The sequence below is a fragment of the Myxocyprinus asiaticus genome, chromosome 46 (assembly GCF_019703515.2).
Source record: "Myxocyprinus asiaticus isolate MX2 ecotype Aquarium Trade chromosome 46, UBuf_Myxa_2, whole genome shotgun sequence".
Lineage (NCBI taxonomy): Eukaryota > Metazoa > Chordata > Actinopteri > Cypriniformes > Catostomidae > Myxocyprinus > Myxocyprinus asiaticus.
This window is the reverse complement of record NC_059389.1, coordinates 27526077-27544909: the sequence shown is the minus strand read 5'-3', so window position 1 is coordinate 27544909 and position 18833 is coordinate 27526077.

The following is an 18833-nucleotide window of genomic DNA, read 5'->3' as shown; positions in this document are numbered from 1 at the left end:
ACGTCGTCTCTGACGGCCAAGGCCTACGGTGCCGCTGGACAAGCCACCTCCGCCCTGCATGCCATGGCTCTCCTGCAAGTCCGCTAAAGGAACTGCACGTTGATAGTTCCACCCCGGGATTGATGCAGGAGCTGTGCTTGGCGACCGACCTCGCTCTCCAGGTGACAAAGGTCACGGTGAGGTCTCTCGGGCGGGCGATGTCCACCTTGGTGGTCCAGGAGCGCCAACTTTGGCTCAACCTGGTCGAGATGGGAGAGGCCAACAAGGCACAGTTCCTTGCTGCCCCCATTTCCCAAGTTGGCCAGTCTGGTGACACCGAGGACTTTGCCCAGCAGTTCTCAGCGGTGAAGCAGCAGATGGAGGTTATCTGGCACATCCTGCCCCGGCACGGCTCAAGATCCCGCACCCTGTCTGCTCGTTTCCATGGGCGTCCCCTATGGTGACTGCACCGGCTCCACCGCAGCCCACCCCTGTGGCCCGGCCCCGGCATAGAGCCCACTGCAGGAAGCAGATGCCACCCGTCTTGCTGCCGCCAAGAACCCGCGAAAGGCTTCGAAGCACCCCTGAGACGGGCGACCCTGGGATGATGAAACCTGCTGCTCTGGAGATGGTAGGCAGACCACTCCATCCCCCGGTCGAGGGCGGGAGAATCTTTCGTTACCTTTGCATTTAATTGTGCTGCATGCCCAAGTGGCTGCAGTACCCATGAGTTCAGCAAGAGTGGTTTCCTTGTTCCCTGGGTCACATATCCGGTGTGCACAGCCAACATCACGACCACCCTCCACCACTCTGTTTGGCAGATTTGGCACGCGGCAGTCTCTCCGCCCCTGAGCGCCCAGCTCTGGCACAAATCCGCCCCCAATGTAACAGTCTACACGGGTCATGAGGACAGGCCTCTTCCTCCCCCATCCCAGGCTGTTCCGGGGGTGATCATAAGGAGCCAGGTAAGTACTTTGATGTCCCTGAACTCAGCATGGCCACGACACGGTGTGGCACCTCAGGCTCCGCCCCGCCGTGAGGCCCCACCCGCCAGTGCGTCTGACAAGATTGTCCCTCCGGCCGAGATGAAGAAGGGGTTTTACAGCCCCTACTTCATTGTACCGAAAAAAGGCGGTGGGTTGCGGCCAATCTTGGACCTGCGAGTACTGAACCAGGCTTTACACAGACTCCCGTCCTAGATGGTGATGCAAAGACACACTCTAGAGAGCGTCCGGCATCAAGATTGGTTCGCAGCAGTAGACCTGAAGGACGCGTACTTCCACGTCTCGATTTAACCTCGACACACACCCTTCCTGCGGTTTGTATTCGAGGGTCGGGCATATCAGTACAAGGTCCTCCCTTTCAGTCTGTCCTTGTTTCCTCGCGTCTTCACGAAGGTCGCAGAGGCAGCCCTTGCCCCGCTAAGGGAAGTGGGCATTCGCATCCTCAACTATCCCGACGGTTGGCTAAACCTAGCTCACTCTCGGGATGTGTTGTGTGCACACAGGGACCTGGTGCTCTCGCACCTCAGCTGACTAGGGCTTTGGGTCAACTTGGAAAAGAGCAAGCTCCTCCCGGTTCAGAGCATCTCTTTTCTCGGTTTGGAGTTGGACTCATCTCGATGACGGCACGCCTCACGAACGAGCATGCACAGGCGGTGCTGACCTGCCTCGAGTTGCTGGCAATTCTGCTAGCCCTGCGGAGGTTCCGGCCGTTGATCCAGGGCAAGCACGTGTTAGCTCGGACAGACAATGCAGCAACGGTAGCATATGTCAACTGTCAAGGTGGTCTGCGCTCCCATTGTATGTCACAACATGCCCGCCATCTCCTCCTCTGGAGTCAGCAGCACCTCAAGTCGCTGCGAGCCACTCACATCCCAGGTGACCTTAACACTGCAGTGGACACGCTGTCATGGCAGGTTATCCTCAGGGGAGAGTGGAGACTCCACCCTCAGGTGGTCCATCTGATCTGGAGTCGATTCGGACAGGCACAAGTAGACCTGTACGCCTCACAGGAATCCTCATACTGCCTGCTCTGGTACGCACTGACAGAGGCATTTCTCGGTATAGATGCGCTGGCACACAGCTGGCCCCCTGGACTGCGCAAATATGCATTTCCCCCAGTGAGCCTACTTGCACAGAACCTGTGCAAGGTCAGGGAGGATGAGGAGCAGGTCGTCCTGGTAGCACCCTACTGGCTCACCCAGACGTGGTTCTCGGACCTCACGCTCCTCGCAAATGCCCCCCTGGCGAATTCCCCTGAGGAAGGACCTTCTTTCTCAGGGACGGGGCACCATCTGGCACCCATAACCAGACCTCTGGAATTTCCATGTCTGGCCCCTGGACGGGATGCGGAAGACCTAAGCAGTCTACCACCCGCGGTGGTAGACACGATCACTCAGGCTTGAGACCCCTACTGGGCTATGTGCCCAAGGTTCCCACGACCCCTTTTAGGGACAAGGTGGTGAACCTGCAAGCGCTGCCCCAGGAGGAGGCAGACCCAGCCCTGTCGTTGCTGTGTCCGGTGCATGCTTTATGCATCTATTTGGATCACACGCAGAGCTTTAGAGTCTCTGAGCACCTCTTTGTCTGCTTTGGTGCACAGCGGAAAGGAAGCGCTGTCTCCAAGCAGAGGATCACCCACTGGCTCATTGACACCATAGCTATGGCATATCACGCCCAGGATGTGCCGCCCCCGGTAGGGCTACGAGCCCATTCTACCAGGGGTATAGCAGCCTCCTGGGCCCTGGCCAGGGGTGCCACTCTAACAGACATTTGCAGAGCAGCAGGCTGGGTAACACCCAACACCTTTGCGAGTGTAGTGGCACGCAATACAAGCAGATAAGTCCGGGATAGCCGGCCGGGTGTATCGCTTGCACATAGCATAGCGTGTGCGCCATTAACTCCCAGTAGTGTTCACAAACTATGTTCCTTGGTTGACTTCCTCCGAGCCCTGTGGCAGTTGAGTCTTCAGAGAGACTTGCTGTTGGCCCAGTACATGTGCTAACTAAAAGCCCTGTTCTGGGGTAGGTGCTCTGCATGTGGCGGTTCCCTTTAGGTAACCCCATGCGATGTATATCTTCCGCTAATTCGTTTCCCTGTTGGCAAACTGCATCTTCCTTGGGCAGAGGCCCCTCTGCCACAGTCTCCATGTTTGTAGTAACTCCTCCCCTGTTGGGTAGGACCTACCATGAGACTTCCCCACATGACATACTTCCGACATAGCTCGGCAAGACCATGTGACATATTCCCACTTAAATATCCCCCCTCTCTCTGGGCGAGGTGTGGTCTCTGTGGTGTCCTCCCCTCAGGAGGGACACCCCCGACTAGACCAGGTTGGCCCAGTCAGAAAATCCCCCTTTTTAAGTGAGTGGGAAAAAAGAAGGGGAAAAGAGGCCACGACTGGGCTAGCCTGTCTCTATCTTTTGGGTTGTCGACTTGTCCCCAAAGGGCCGTTCGACACTCATAACTATGTTGGGGGAGGTTACGTGTCGGCCTGGTGTGCTGACTATGAGGCACACAGTTGTCTGCCCATCACACACTGCCAGTTCATGTAACACAGTTCAGCCAGTTGCGGCGTTTTGTATAGAGACCCCTAGTGTCACTACATTGACACAAAGTTAAGTGAGTGACGTCATGGTTACTTGTGTAACCTCCGTTCCCTGATGGTGGGAACGAGACGTTGTGTCCCTCCTGCCACAATGCTGAACTACCTGCTGAAATGGCCAGGACCTTGTCTCGGCTCCTCAGCATAAAACCTGAATGAGTGGTTGCATACCAGCTCCTTTTATACCCGTATGTCAGGGGGAGTGGCATGCAAATACCACTTGCCAATTTTCATTGGCCTTTTATCAAAGACCAGAGGTGTCTCAGGCTCCCAAGAGTGACCCCTAGTGTCACTACATCGACAAAACGTCTCGTTCCCTCCATCAGGGAACGGAGGTTACACAAGTAACCATGATGTTTCATTGTCATGTGATCTTGTCATGTTCCTATTGGTTCATAGTCTTGTTATTAGTTCTGTTTTATCATTGGTTCATAGTCATTGTCTTGTTATCTTGTTTATAGTTCTGTCTGTTCATTGGTTGATGTTTCCCTTGTCCAGTGGGTGAAAGTCTTGGATGCAGTTCTGAGCAACACAGCAGTCATGACACTGATAAGACATATACCAATTTACAATAAACATCAGATTTACACAACACAATTTACATATCTAATATACACATAATTACAAAACACAATAATAATATACAATGTACAGTATACAATAAACACAATATAGAACACACATACACATAATATAAAATACACATACAATAAAAATAGTATATAAAGTATATATAAAATATACATTAGGTTGTATTGTACTGTATTGACATTCAGGCTGTCGGTTAATAGTCAGTTGCCAGTGTGTTGTTAAGAGAGAATATAATTTATGACAGTCCGGTGTGAGATAATAAGATTAATTAAGTGCAGTGCTGATGTATGTTGATCGTGAGAGATCAAGAGTTCAAAAGTCTGATTGCTTGGGGGAAGAAGCTGTCATGAAGTCGGCTAGTGCGGGTCCTGATTCTGCGTTACCGCCTACCTGATGGTAGCAGTGAGAGCAGCCCATGTCTCGGGTGGCTGGAGTCTCTGATGATCCTTTGAGCTTTTTTCACACACCGCCTGGTATATATGTCCTGAAGGGAGGGAAGCTCACCTCCAATGACGTGTCTGGCAGTTCGTACCACCCTTTGCAGGGCTTTGCGGTTGTGGGTGGTGCTATTGCTGTACCAGGCAGTGATGCAGCCAGTAAGGATGCTCTCTACAGTGCTGGAGTAGAACCATGTGAGGATGTGGTGGTTCATTCCAAACTTCCTCAGCCATCTCAAGAAGAAGAGGCGCTGATGAGCCTTCTTCATAACGGCCTCAGTGTGGATGGACCATGTGAGTTCCTCTGTGATGTGGACACCAAGGAATTTGAAGCTGCTGACTCTCTCCACCGGTGCTCCATTGATGGTGATGGGGCTGTGTTCTCTGTCTTTTCTTCTGAAGTCCACCACAAGCTCCTTGGTCTTGCTGACATTGAGGGAGACGTTGTGCTCCTGACACCAGCGTGTCAGAGTGTGCACTTCCTCTCTGTATGCTGTTTCATTATTGTCAGTGATCAGACCTACCACCGTCGTATCATCAGCAAAGTTAATGATGGCATTGAATCTATGTGTTGCCACACAGTCATGTGTGTACAGGGAATACAGGAGTGGGCTGAGAACACAGCCCTGCGGGGCTCCAGTGTTGAGGGTCAGTGATGAGGAGATGTTGCTGCCTATTCTAACCACCTGGCATCTGCTTGACAGGAAGTCCAGGATCCAGCTGCACAGCGAGCTGTTTAAGCCCAGAGCCTGGAGTTTCTCATCAAGCTTGGAGGGCACTATGGTGTTGAATGCTGAGCTGTAGTCTACAAACAGCATTCTCACATAAGTGTTCATTTTTTCCAAGTGGGAGAGAGCAGTGTGTAGTGTAGGTGCAATGGCATCATCAGTGGAGCGGTTGTTGTGGTATGCAAACTGCAATGGGTCCAGTGAGGGAGGCAGCACAGAGCAGATGTAATCTCTGATTAGCCTCTCAAAGCATTTGCTGATAATGGGGGTCAGAGCAACAGGACCCCAGTCATTTAAGCAAGTGATTTTGGATTGCTTTGGTACAGGAACAATGGTGGATGTTTTGAAGCATGTAGGGACTACAGACAAGGAGAGGGAAAGGTTGAAAATGTCAGTAAAAACACCAGCCAGTTGGTTCACGCATGCTCGGAATTCCCTCTGGTCCCACGGCTTTACAGATATTCACCCGTCGGAAGGATCAGGTTACATCCGCTACAGAGACAGAGAGCGAACTAACCTCTGTAGCTTCGGCCGTGAGAGCTCTCTCCATGAGGGCAGTGTTACTTCCCTCGAAACGAGCATAAAAAGTATTTAGCTCATCCGGGAGAGAGGCAGCGGTGTTCACGGCAGAGTTTTTATTCCCTTTGTAGTCCATGATTATATTAATCTCCTGCCACATGCTTCTAGAGTTGGTGGTGTTGAACTGTCCTTCAATCTTGTTCCTGTACTGACGTTTTGCTGTTCTGGTATAACTGGCTTGTTTATGCACCTCCCCGTTCCCGGAATTAAAAGCGGAGGTCCGCACGTTAAGTGCCGCGCGAACATCGCTATTAACCCATGGTTTCTGGTTAGGGTAGATCCATATTTTTTGGTCGGAACAATGTCCTCTACACACTTTCTGATGAAACACATTACGCTATCAGTGTAAACCTCGATGTTGTCATCAGAGGTGGACCGGAACATCTCCCAGTCCGCGTGATCAAAACAGTCTTGTAGCATAGAATCTGATTTGTCCGACCAGCACTGGATCATTCTGAGGGTGGGTGCTTCTTGTTTCAGTTTCTGCCTGTAAGCGGCAGAAGCAGGATTGAAGAGTGATCTGATTTGCCAAATGGTGGGCGGGGGAGGGATTTGTAGCCATCCCGGAAGGGAGAGTAGCAATGGTCCAAAACCCGGTCCCCTCATGTGTTGAAACTGATATGTTGGTGGTATTTCAGTGTGATTGATTTGAAACTGGCTTTGTTAAAGTGCCCGGTCACAATGAATGTGGCCTCAGGGTGCATGGTTTCCTGCTCACTTATACTCCCATACAGTCCCTTGAGTGCCCGGTCTGTGTCAGCCTGTGTCGGGATGTACACAGCAGTGATAATGACCGCTGTGAATTCCCTCGGTAGCCAGAATGGTCGACACAGAAGCATGAGAAACTCCAGATCAGGAGAGCAGAAAGATTTGATAGAATGTACGTTCCTCTGATCACACCAGGATTTGTTGATCATGAAACATTCACCACCACCTCTGCTTTTACCTGAGAGGTCTTTTGCTCTGTCCGCTCGGTGCACGTAGAACCCCACGGGTTCGATGGCTGAATCTGGATTCTCCACAGACATCCAAGTTTCTGTAAGGCAGATAATGCAGCAGTCCCTCGTCTCTCGTTGGAAAGAGATCCGCGCTCTCAGCTCACAGAGCTTGTTGTCCAGAGACTGAACATTTGCCAGTAGAATACTGGGTAGCGGGGGTCGATTTGCATGACGTCTTACTCTGATGAGAACACCGGCTCTATTTCCCCCTTTTCCTTTTGCGTTTCCATGGCTGGGCAGCCCAGACAAAGGGATCCGCTGGTGTGTTTGTAAACAGTGGGTCGGCATTGAGGAATTGGAAGTCCAGTTTTCGGAGTGCAATTGCAGAACCAATGTCCAAAAGTGTTTCTCTATTGTATACAATAAGGCAGACAACATCCAAGACAAAAAAACATAAGAACTGTAAACAAAACAAACCAAAAACTGCAATGTTGTGTCAGAGCTCGCAACGCAGCAGCCATACTCTGTGCCATCTTGAGTCCAGTTTGAGTCTCATGTTTCCATTGTTCAGGGTCAGGTATTGTTTGTATGTTTGTTTGTGCTGGCGTGCTTAGGTCAAGTCAAGTCAAGTCCATGTTCATGCTCATGTTTGTGTTTAGTGTCAAGTCAAGTCAAGTCAAGTTTGTTTGGTTTCACGTTTCTGGATTTACCACGTATATAAGGAATAAACTGCACTTGGGTTCTTACCCTTCACATCATCATCGTCTTCGTCTGCCTTTCATTGCCAGCATACGTTACAGAATACCTGACCGACAAAATGTACCCAGTGGATATCCTTATACGTCTACATCAAGGAAAGCAATCTATAGAATATTACATGGAGGACTTCTGCATCCTGGCAGACGAGGTAGGCTTCAATGAGATTGCCCTCAATCACTTCTTTCATGCAGGCTTGAATGAGCCGGTGCACTCCTTGATGCCTGGCAGTTGGAGTACCTTCAATCTGGCTCAATATATCGATCTTGCCCTGCTGATAAGTGGTTCAACTTTCACTGTGGGTGAGGCGGATAACGAGCCAGAGTGCCACATCATGGCCACCAAGCCAGAGTCCCACGTCATGGCCGCCGAGCCAGAGTCCCACATCATGGCCGCCGAGCCAGTGTCCTACGTCATGCCCGCTGAGCCAGGGTCCCACGTCATGGTCAACGAGCCAGGGTCCCACATCATGGTCGACCATGTTACTATGTTATGCCATGAAGCCACTTCAAGTCGCCACGGTCACCTTCCCCCTCCCAGCTCCCAGCTCCCTATTGAAATTGTTGTTTATGTTTTGGGGCGTTGGGAGCCACCCCTAGTGGGGGGGATATGTCATGTCTAGAGGTTTTCATGTTCATGTTTCCATATCATGTTTTGTGTTAAAGTCTTTTATTTTGAAATGTAGTTCCATGTCATGTTATTTCCTGTTTCATTGTCATGTGATCTTGTCATGTGTTTCCCATGTTCATGTGTCTTGTTCCTATTGGTTTATAATCTTGTTATTAGTTGTGTTAGTGTCAAGTCAAGTCAAGTCATTTCAAGTTTGTTTGGTTTCACGTTTCTGGATTTACCACGTATATAAGGAATAAACTGCACTTGGGTTCTTACCCTTGACATCATCATCATCTTCATCTGCCTGTCATTGCCAGCATACATTACAGTGATGTCATTAAGTAATTTAGTAGCGTCCTAGTGTGCTTTAATTGAGTCAGTATATCTTCCATTTTCAAAATGTAATATTGTCTTTGCAGATTGGATATTTTCTTCTCTAGTTCAAGCTGTTTAGCTATTTTATCCTTGTTCTTTTTGCTTACATAAGAAATGATCGTGCCTCTGATATAAGTGTTGTAGGCGTCCCATTGCACCCTAGTGTCCGTTTCTTAGTCATTAGAGAGAAAATAATAGTCTGTTTGCTCTCTCAGGTATTCAACAAACTGGTCATCCATCAGATGATAAGGGGTCAGTTTCCAAAATCGAGGGGCTTTTGAACTGCCGGGAGGGTGTATAAATATAGTAACCAGGGTGTGGTCAGGGAGAGTAATGGGACCAATATTTGCTTGGTTGACCAAATGAGCCAAATGACATGATATAAATATATAATCGATACGAGAAGCGGTTTGATGGGAATGTGAGAAGAAACTAAACTCTTTAGAAGTGGGCTTGTTAAACCTCCATATGTCAAGGAGATTCTGTTCATGACAAGCATTACATATTAAACTGGAGACTTGTAGAGCAATAGCGGCTGAATGAGATTTAGCCATAATAGGGTTAAGGAAGCAATTCAAATCACCACCCAAGATGACATTATTACAATCAAGACTTGTCAATCTAGTGAATACTCGTGCAAAAAAAATCTCATTATGATCATTGGGGGCATATATACATCCAATAACAATTTCCTTGCCGTAAAGGAGACCCTTTATTAAGATAACTTGACCCTCTTCATCAGAATTTTGTGTTATTAACGTGAACGGAAGGTTATTATGTAATAATATACTATCACCACAGCTTTTTGTAGAAAAAGAAGAAAAATAGGTTTGCCCAACCACATCCCTGCAGAGCTTTTGATTTTCCTGATTATAAAAATGAGTTTCTGGTAGCAAAGCAATTGTAATCTTATCCCTCTTCAATATATTTAAGATTTTCTTTCTTTTAATTACGTTATTTACCCCTTTAAGGTTCCAGCTGCGTACCTTCATATATAAACTACTTTGCATGTTCATGTAGAGTTAATAATGCATCATTATGGCTATTACTGCCTGAGTTAACACCCCATATAAAATAAAGTAGATCACAAAAAGGTATCCTCCACATATAATTCGACCATAAACAAAGCATAAGAATATTTCCATAGCATTGTAGGAACTGGCATCCTGCATAACTAGGAACAAAGCAGGAGCATGTACTATGAACAGAGAAAAACAAAACAAAAACAAAAACAAAAAATATAAGGAGCATTTGGAAACTTCTCACATCTACCTCAAGGAGCAGAATGGGAATAAAATAAAAGTATCATTGGGTAGAGAGGTAAACCTGGCGCTGAGAGATTCACTTAATTTGCTGCCACACTGGCTGTTACATAAAGGTAGAGCAAAAGCAATACTCACCATCTAACAAACTTAGCAGAGTGTCGATCCCCAAAACAGTTCTTAAACATATTCTGTATCAGCATGGATATAAACCGTAAAGATAACTTACAGATAAGAAGATGGTTTTGTGCATGTAAGTAGTGATACTGCAAAATAGTCAAACGTTTTCGAAAAGTCCAGTAAATTACTCAGTCATGATTACTAACTTACACAGCTGGTTCGGTGGTCTGTTGAACTCTGACTGAATTAAGGAAAGTCTCCACGTCCTTCGTCGTGTAGAGATACACAGCCTTTCCTGTGGGCGAGTTGAGCACCTTAATAGTAGCAGGGTACATAAAAGTGTATCTGAGGCCAGCGTCACAAAGTCGCTTTAGGGTCTCTGCCATTTCGGCTCTCCTTTTTTTGTACCATCACCGAAAAATCCTGGAAAAAATACACTCTTTTCCCACTGACATTGATGACTTTTTTCTTCCTTGCCGCTTCCAGGATGCCCATCATGGGTTACCTTCAGCATGACTCGGAGGACCGGTGCGATGGGCGCGCTCGAGCGTAATTCTGTTGTCTTTGGTCGGTATGTTGAGGATATCGGGGATCCAGGACTCTAAGAACTTAAGTGGATTAGTCCCTTCTATGCCTTCTTTCAGACCTACGATTCTTACATTTTGTCTGCGACTTCTATTCTCTAAATCCTCCAAGCGTTCCGTCACTTTCTCTAATGCCTTTTCGAGATCTGAGACCCGGGTGACCATTGATGTGCTCTGGTCTTCGAAGTCAGAAATACGCCTACTCTGTCGCCTACTCTGCTAAGTAGAATGTTGATTTTTGCAGACATGTCGGCGATTGGCTCATGATGTTTCTGTAGTTTCATGTCCAGTATTTCAGATACTCTTTCAACAATGCTGGTTAAAGCATCTTCAGTAAAGCTAGCAGTTTCTGAGCTTGCCTCATTTTCTGCCTCAGGCCCATTGTCCGTGTTCTTAGTTTGACGAGTTGTTCTTCGTTGTAATTTCAAAGAAGTGTTTTCAATTACATTTTACACTTTTTATACAAGTATCAGTCAATGTGCAGTGCAAATAGGAAGGATTTTGGAGAAATAATTGCGAAATTAGATGAGGAGCGAGATACAATGCGTCAACACAGTGCCACGCATCACTTGATCCCCCCACAATACATATTGTATTTATGTATCTTTTGATTAAGCCCTAGATTAACTGTATGCATCTATGCTTGGAAGTGCTAACTCAAGGAGAATAATAATAACAAAATAGTTTATTGTGCTGTTACAATTATTGTGCTGAATAATTCAATTAATTAATGTCTATATCTTTACATAAAGGGAAGAATTGATATTATATTTTAATTTGGAGATTATATATTTTAAGGGTTATAGTTTACTGAGATATAGCACTTGTGTAAACTTCCCTGTGTGACATCTAGCCCCAGTTTCCCCTAATAACGTTATGAATTATCCTGAATGGACCCTGTTGGACACTGGTATTCTTGTAGCAGTGTATAATAACTGTAGCTGCAGTTTGTTTGAGAACAGCCCATTAACTAAACCACGGAGGGCTTTCCCTGAATGGGGAATGCATTAGCAATGAGCAAAACCAGGTGGTAAACTTCTTTAGCTTTAATTAAAACCCCTTAATTCCAGCGTTTTAACCCCAGGCTGTATTTCACAGGACTCCGGAAGCCTCTCTCACTGGCTCTGATGCATGGCCCCCTGTTGACATGCACTAATTTTGATATATACGAGCGGATGAATCTCTAATTACATTTTGGCATGGACTCTGAAGTTACTTAGCATTGCACTTAATTATTTTTATACTGACGCTTTAACAGTAAAGCACTATGGTGTAAATTAGGGCAACCCCAATGTTTTCTTTTTTCTTTTTCTTTTATTGGTTAGGATTCCTTCTCTGTGATGAGGCCAATTTATTTTTCCTCTATGAAACCCAATGATAAAATTGGCTGTTTGTGTATATTAATAAGATGTAAATATGGGTTAAATATGTGAGAAAAGGAACTTAAAGTATGTATTGAAATGTATTCACAAATTTTTCATTTAGTAATTTTTGGGTGAACTAACCCTTTAAAATCAAAATCTTTCATCATTTAAACCCTTGCAATGACACTGAACATTTTAATTTCAGTTTACAGGAGCTAAGAAAATAATTGACTTTCTTTGTTATTCATTTATATTTGTAATGGTTGTTCAAAAGCTAATCAGAGTGCTTTAATTGCAGAGCTGATTGGTTGCTCATGCAGTTATGGCCCCCTGATAGGTGAGGAGTCCAGGTACCATATAATTTTCTGAGTGAGCTCACAATGTGGAGCCTCTTATCGCTTGTCAACACAAAAGCACACACTCCTCCACAGCTCTGACAATAACTCACCTGAGATACACTTTAATTGTTCCTAATTAAAGTTGTACATGAATTGCCTGTAAATAAACATGCGTACAGTTCATTAGTGTTTCCCAAAACAAAAGGGCTTCATTTGTGTGTGTATAATTGTCATGCAAATGAATCTGTGTAGCACTATAAAGTACAGTATCTGTCTTTCCCCAAGGTTGCAGTAAGACAGTTCTACCTGTCATTGTGTCTTATTATAGCAGACGTCAGTTTTCATTTTTAGTTCCAAACTTAAATGTGTTTGTAAAAATTAAAATGTAACTCATTAACTCATTGGGGTCTGAGAGAGCTTTAAATAGCTCAAAAATAGCTATTAATAAGCATTTTTCCCCTATTCTTAGGATAACTGGTTTCAAATGTACATATTTCAAATGTCCTCCATGGAAAATATTACATTAGTTATGTTTGGGGTCTCAGAAACACAAATACATTAAGTTAATTTACTTGCCTAGATTATTTGATTAGTTTACATACCCTACAAGTTCTCTCCTGTCAGTTGTCTATTTGGATTAAAGCTTAAATAATACTGCCTACTAAAATGATAAATTAATTTCAAAATCATTATTTTTATTTTAATATATATTTAATATTAGGGTATGTGGGACCCTAAACATAAAAACAGTCAAATCATTTCACAAAAACATTGTTTAAATAGATACAGTGGAGACTTTTCCAATAATTTCCATAAATGTTGATATTACATCCTTTGGATAGTCCTTGTATAATTGTGGTTAAAGTTTTAAAATCATTATTGCAATTATGAAATAAATTAGCTTTTATTGGAGGGCCATTATTTTACCAGCATGTCCAGCAACAATGTAAATTATCATATAGAGTATACATTGAGTATATAGATTATATTACGATATTAGTGAACATGACAAGCATGTACTTTATAGAATAGTTCCTTTCAATTCCAATAATTATATCAATAAAAACAAAAAAAAACAAAACAAAACACCAACACACACAAACAATGGCTCTAACATTATTTAAATGGATCAATGTGCATAACAAAACTATAAAATGTTGTCAAGGATTAAAACAATAAAAGAATAGACTCATTTTTCAAAATAATTAAATCTCATAATACTGTTTTTTCAAACAAATGTAATCTCTAAAGAAAACGTATTATGCATAATAGGTGCCCATAAAAAAGAATGTCATATTGACGGATATCTCTGTTCTCCTGAAGAACAGCTCAAAAAGCGTGAAAACCAGGGAAAACTGCTTACTGCCATCTTGCAGAAAATTACACAGGAAGAAAGGGTAGACTCTCTGAAGGATTAACACTTAATTACAGCTTAATTAGCATAATTATGCATGCTAATAGCATCTCAAATGGATAGCGGTTGTCGAGAGGATTGAACCATCTGTAATAGTAGGGGATTAATACATCATTTTTTTTATTTCCTGCATCATTGTAACTCTCTTCCACCTGCAAGTTACTCTCATTAATCAATTTCACTTATATTACGTTTAAATTTTGGTGCATAACACATCATTAGGGTCATCCTTGCGCAGCTATGAGACAAGACTAATGAGACCTCTGGTGGATCCTTACAACTGAACAAAAGCAAAGAACAGGTAAACTCTCTCTTTAGAGTAAATATGCTGTAACTTGAACTGAACATGTAAGGGGTAAACTAGAAGTGCAGAGATTGACTAAAAGTGTGGACACTGAACTGGGAGTACAAAGATTAACTTCGACTATAGAGAGTGAAATGGGAGTATAAAAATTAATTAGGAACATTGAGGGTGACCTACGAGTGTAGAGATTAACTGGGAGTTTGAAAGATGAACTGTGAGTATAGCAATTAATTAGGCATTTACATTTTTTTCTGGGAGTGTAGAGATGAGCTGAGACTGTGGAGGGTGAAGTGAGAGTGTACAGATTAATTGGAATGTGGAGGGTGAACTGGGAATGTGAGATAAACTGAGAGTGTAGATGGTGAACTGGGAATGTAAATATTAATTTGGGAGTTTGAAGAGTGAACTGGGAGTGTAGAGATTAACTAAAAGCATAGAGATTAACTGGAGGTGTTAAGAGAGAACTGAGAGTGTAGAGATTAACAGGGAGTGTGGGGGATGAATTTTGAATGTAGATATTAACAGAGAGTGTAGAGTTTAACAGGGAGTGTGGAGATTACCTGGGAGTGTGGAGGTTGAACTGGGAGTGTAGAGATTAAGTGGAAGTGTGGAGGATGACAGTGTATGGAGCAGATGAATAGGTCAGATGTCCACAGGTTGGGGTGGACATGGTGATCTCAGCGTGTCTGTACAAATGCGTATTTAGTTAAATCATAAGGAAATACATAGTTTCCAGAGTCAAATTTATATCCCAAATCATCTTTTTCTCGGTTTGGAAACAACAAATCTTATGTTATGTTGATTAAAAAATTTGTTCCTCTCTCTTCATGTACAAAAGGTAGAACCAAATTAATATTCTAATTCAAATTAATGTAACCACCATTTTATTGAACAATCACTTTTATCAACAGTGCCTGGATAAAAACAGATGATAAAAAACTTTTCCTGATGATGTGTATCATTGTTCCAGTTGAAGTCAGAAGTTTACATACACTTAGGTTTAAGTCATTTAAACTCATTTTTTAACCACTCTACAGATTTAATATTAGCAAATTATAGTTTTGGCAAGTCGTTTAGGACATCTAATTTGTGCATGACACGAGTAATTTTCCAAACAATTGTTTACAGACAGATTGTTTCACTTTGAATTGACTATATCATAATTCCAGTGGGTCTGAAGTTTACAAACACTAAGTTAACTGTGCTTTTAAGCAGCTTGGATAATTCTAGAAAATGATGTCAAGCCTTTAGACAGTTTAGCCAATTATCTTCTGATAAGAGTTGTACTGAATTGGAGGTGTACCTGTGGATGTATTTTAAGGCCTACCTTCAAACTCAGTGCCTCTTTGCTTGACGTCATAGGAAAATCAAAAGAAAGCAGCCAAGACCTCAGAAAAAAAAAATGGTGGACCTCCACAAGTCTGGTTCATCCTTGGGAGCAATTTCCAAATGCCTGAAGTTACCACATTCATCTGTACAAACAACAGTACACAAGTATAAACACCATGGGACCACACCACCATCATACCGCTCAAGAAGGAGACATTCTGTTTCCTAGAGATGAACGTAGTTTGGTACGGAAAGTGCAAATCAATCCCAGAACAACAGCAAAGGACCTTGTGAAGATGCTGGAGGAAACATGTAGACAAGTATCTATATCCACAGTAAAACAAGTCATATGTCAACATAACCTGAAAGGCTGCTCAGCAAGGAAGAAGCCACTGCTCCAAAACTGCCATAAAAAAGCCAGACTACAGTTTGCAAGTGCACATGGGGACAAAGATCTTACTTTTTGGAGAAATGTCCTCTGGTCTGATGAAACAAAAATGTAATTGTTTGGCCATAATAACCATCATTATGTTTGGAGGAAAAAGGGTGAGGCTTGCAAGCTGAAGAACACCATCCCAACCATGAAGCATGGGGGTGGCAGCATTGTGTTGTGGGGGTGCTTTGCTGCATGAGGGACTGGTGCACTTCACAAAATAGATGGCATCATGAGGAAGGAAAATTATGTGGATATATTGAAGCAACATCTCAAGACATCAGTCAGGAATTTAAAGCTTGGTCACAAATGGGTCTTCCAAATGGACAATGATCCCAAGCATACCTCCAAAGTTGTAGCAAAATGGCTAAAGGACAACAGAGTCAAGGTATTGGAGTGGCCATCACAAAGCCCTGACCTCAATCCAATAGAAAATTTGTGGGCAGAACTGAAAAAGCATGTGCGAGCAAGGAGGCCTAAAAACCTGACACAGTTACACCAGTTCTGTCTGGAAGAATCGACCAAAATTCCAGCAACTTATTGTGAGAAGCTTGTGGAAGGCTACCCAAAACGTTTGACCCAAGTTAAACAATTTAAAGGCAATGCTACCAAATACTAACAAAGTGTATGTAAATTAATGACCTACTGGGAATGTGATGAAAGAAATAAAAGCTGAAATAAATCATTCTCTCTACTATTATTCTGACATTTCACATTCTTAAAATAAAGTAGTGATCCAAACTGACCTAAGACAGGGAATGTTTTCTATGATTAAATGTCAGGAATTGTGAAAAACTGACTTTAAATGTATTTGGCTAAGGTGTATGTAAACTTCTGACTTCAACTGTATGTACTCCATGACTTAAACCATCATTGATATTTCCCAAAAGCTGTAGAGGATCTACTGCTTGTCTGTGTTCAGACATGGCAATCGATAGTGCTTTCTATAGAGAATGGATCGGCCAGCAGAAATAAAGATATGAGCAGAGGGGAGGGAGAGAGAGGGGAAGGCCTAATCAATAAGGAGTCTTGAACTTGGGAAACCCTTTTCATGTTTGGTATTAAGATGCAAGCTTGCCTATCACTCAGACTCAAGCACAAACTGAGATAACTGGCAAAAGTTTGCCCATAATACATATATATATATATATATATATACACACACACACACACACTAGCGGTCAAACGTTTTGAAACACTTGACTGAAATGTTTCTCATGATCTTAAAAATCTTTTGATCTGAAGGCGTATGCTTAAATGTTTAAAATATGTTTTGCAAACAAAAATATAATTGTGCCACCATATTAATTTATTTCATTATAAAACTAAAATTTTATAAAAAAAAAAAAAAACACGTTTTTGAAATTGATGACTTGGACCAAATAATAAAGAAAAGCAGCCAATAAATGCCCAACATAGATGGGAACTCCTTCAATACTGTTTAAAAAGCATCCCAGGGTGATACCTCAAGAAGTTGGTTAAGAAAATGTCAAGAGAACATGTCTGCAAATTCTAGGCAAAGGGTTACTACTTTGAAGATGCTAAAATATTACACAGTTTTGATTTATTTTGGATTTTGTTTAGTCACAACATAATTCCCATAGTTCCATTTATGTTATTCCATAGTTTTGATGACTTTACTATTATTCTAAAATGTGAGAAAAAAAAAAATTATAATAAAGAATGAGTACGTGTTTCAAAACTTTTGACCGGTAGTGTATATATCTACAGTATATTTTATTAACAATATTAGTACAGATTATTGTTAATATTAATTATTGTTAATTAATGTTGATGTTCAGGTGTTTGATAACTGATAAACATAGCCCATTTTACTAATTGTTATAATTCTTTTTGCTTTTTTAAACTTAATTACATAAATAAAATAGACTATACAATATCCATTAAATAATTTTGCTAAAAATAAAAACAAGCATTATGAATAATTTAATAATATTATTTGTATTATTTATTGTAATCCAAAAAAACAAAAACACCAACAAAAATTATACTATTATTATTATTGTTATTATTATATTGCAATCTAAATGGTCATACATTTTTGTCTCTGTTTTGACCTATGTCTAATTGTTATGATTAAATTGCTGCACTTTTCTCACTTGAGAATTAATGAACAGTGTCTAATGATGTTATTTATCGATTTATCGGTAAACCTGATATTAAAGAATGGAAATTAAAAAATGTGAATTTCAAAATGCAAAAAATTATGGGTTAAACCAATAATGGGTCTGTCTCTAATATTTTACCAAGAGGGGCCACACTGTACCAAATGTTTATGTATAGTGTTTCCAAGAATATTTTTTCCATTTTATTGCTCAAAATGTAATAGTTGTTGTTGTTTTGTTTTTTACTTTAAAAAACAAGAATGACATTACAATATATTTTGGAGCAATAAGTTACTGTCATCGCTGAGCTCAAATTGTGTGCTTGAAAGCAGTCATTGTGAGATGTCTGGACTCTCTGTCTGCCTAATAGATCATTTGCATTATCGATGAGGTAACCCTGTCACCTCCATCATGGACTTTTAAAAGAGAATAATTTATGTTAATTAGATATTGATGCCATAATAATTAATTGGCTCCTGAGTGCTGTTAATATGCAGTAGTTGTCGTGTAATGTGCATTTCTAATGACTTTGTATCAGTTTGTTCAAACAAGGGGGAGGATTCGACCCTTGAGCAATAGCTTTTTAACAGAGAAACTGATGTTCCACCGGTGACAGCATCTTCTGAGAAATATTCTTAAAACTTTTCTGAATCTTTCACCAGATGTAGGGTTTACTCAAGTGTGGTGGTCATTTGACACTTTTAAAGATGTACAGGAAATGTGTTTGTGAAGTGTGTTGTGTTTCATCATTGGCCAGAACACACACACAGTCTCACAGTGATGCTCCTATCTTTAGTTGTGTGGACCAGCAGACTGCTCATCCATCTTCTTCTCTGACAGCATAAAGTGGCTGGTTTTGCCCTTTTGATTCACAGATGGGGTGACTGTGGCAGTCGTTTTAATTTTAAATGAAGTGAAACTAGTCCCAGGAAGCTATGCTGCTCTATCATACTGGCAC